Here is a 2,671-nt window from a genome sequence, read left to right on the forward strand (position 1 = left end):
AGTCTCCATGCGCCTAATGTACAAAGAAAGGTCCCTAAGAAAAATAAAACACAGGAAATAGACGTTTTGAATCAAGCTTAACATTTGTCACAGATTAAATGTACTTTTGTTTACTTGCTGACTGCACGAGGTGGGAGTCAGACATTTTCTCCCTAAACTCAGCAGCTCACACTACAACAACACTGTCTCTTTAAGACCCCAGTCTGTTCTGATTGGTCAGCTCTCACAGGCCTGCACAGGCACCGCCCCTCAACGTTTCCACAGCCCAAAAAGCCATAGACATGATATACGTAGACGCCTCATGGCGTGCTGGAATGTAATCCTGCGTCGACGCCATCTTGGTTGGGTCTCCTCACTGTAGGCTAGCACCAGAGTCAATTGGAATCAACGGAGAGTGAGCAACTATGACCATATTTTGTGCAGTTTATGGTTGCAATAACCAGCGCAGTATTGTTACCAGATCGCGGGGGATTACCTTTCACAAGTAAGATTTTTTTTTAATAGAATTTTTGTGACAGCGCCCTGTATCATAACTAAATCTCTGCCATTTGTAACCGTGTGAAAATCCAGTAAAAATTCGGGAGGTTATGATTATTGTAGTTGGGGATACACCTTCCTCAGTAGAAATGAATGCAGGGGGGTCGCATTGGAGACCCATCCAAGATGGCGGCCGCACTGATACATCAGTTCCAATAGGCAGCGTCAGTCTATGAGGCGTCTACGTATATTATGTCTATGCAAAAAGCATTGCACCCTTAGATCGCCATTATAAAACAGACGTCTGTAAAACTGCTGACAGGACACCAAGAACTACAAACAAGTCGATTATGACTCTCTCTATCATGCATTTTTGATCCAGGTCCAGATTTGTAAAACTTTTAACAAGCTGATAAAAGCGATGTGACATCAGTACAGTGTAAAGTCTATGGGCCAAGTGGGAACTCACGGGCAGGGGCCAGGATGGGAAACTCCATGGCATTTATTCAATGGGCCACATAACCAGGGAGTAAACATGGAAGCCAGAAACCATTTTTGCTCTTAGCACTAGGTGAGCAATTCTCGTTTGTTCATTTCCATCTGGTATCCACTTCCTCTTTATAAATCTATGCATGTGTTCTGGTGTTTTGCGGTGACTGACGTTGTGAATTTGTGACATCACAACCTGACAGGAAGTCCCGACGGCTCATTTAAAGGCACCGTTTCTGAACAGAGGCTGTGTGCATTTCTCAGTGGATTCAGCGTTTTGATACTTACACAGCAGTTATGTAGGACCGAGAACTGCTTTATAGTCAAACAACTAACAGAGTCGCTTTATTGTGATGCCTGAAAGATTTCAAACGTAAAAGATTTGTCTTTTTCCAATCAGGGCATGAAGACAAACCAGTGCTGTGAATTCCCAAAAAAAGATGAAGAGACATTTGTCCACTTAATTCTGCACAAACACACAACTTGCAAGCTTTCTTTGTAAAATCTGCAGCCCTGTAATCTTAGGCACATATTGTGCATTAAGTATTCATACGGTTGCAACGTCCCGGGCTGGCGACTACTTTAAATGTTATCACCTCGGAAAAAAATGCATTAATGGGATCCATGGCAGCAAATACCTTCATGCTCTGTGTGAGGACTTTCTGCTTGGGGATTAAAATGTTTCACCCCCAAGAAGTGCTTTTTTTTTCAACTTGAGGACCTCTATTGTACCACAAAATGTTTTCATTAGGTCAGTCTTCGACACTCTGTGATTTATTCTCTGCTTCTGTTGTCTAACCTGATAGTATGCACACACACACACACACACATACACACAAAGGAAACAGCAACAATACACCCTGTTCTGCTGTGTGTATCGGCAAATTTGAAAAGTGCAAAACAGGCACACATTTCGGCAACCGCACCACCACAGTTTTATGTGTAAATGTTGTTTTGTCGTAGGGATGATGAAGCTCTTTGTCATCACCACAGTAACTGGATTGTAAATTGCCTCTACCGTGGGACAGAGATGAATGTAATTATTGCTGCCTATTATCCATACACACTGGGAAAAAAACAAACAAAAAAAACAGCAGAGGAACGGCGCAGTGTAAAACAGAGGATCTGACAACGAGAGCCCACATAGAGAAAATGCATATTACATTATGGTGTGTGTAGTAGTGCGCTAATTGCGACGAAATGCCCACACAGTCTTTGTTGCTCAGCGGGGCATTTCACATCCTTTTCCTGTGGACTGTGCCACACAGAGGCACAGTCAGTGCAGATTTCTGTCCTAATTAAACCCCCGCACTGCCCACCTCTGCTCTGTTCGGGCTGGCATGTGCAGCCGAGGCTAATTCAATTTAACGCAGAGTCAAAACGTCTGTGAGGACTTTGCAAAAAAAAAAAAAGAAAAGAAAAGAAAAGAAAAGAAAGAAGATAGCAAATACGTGCCAGCAGCCACTGCTAATGTCGCTTCAGATGGCGCCGTGGCACGGAGCGCATAATAACACTGGAAATACCAGAAAAGGTCAGCAATTTGGCTGCAGGGGAGAAAGGTCACCTTTGATTTTCATATTCAAATATCCACTGAGGATCTAAACATTTAAGTTAAGCACAGACAAACTGCCCTATTTGCAGAGGGCGGACATGGAATCTGTGCAGATTTCTGCTGCTTCTGGAAATAATCCAGTCAGGCTGAGAG

Source organism: Acanthopagrus latus, chromosome 12, assembly GCF_904848185.1.
Source record: "Acanthopagrus latus isolate v.2019 chromosome 12, fAcaLat1.1, whole genome shotgun sequence".
NCBI classification, from domain to species: domain Eukaryota; kingdom Metazoa; phylum Chordata; class Actinopteri; order Spariformes; family Sparidae; genus Acanthopagrus; species Acanthopagrus latus.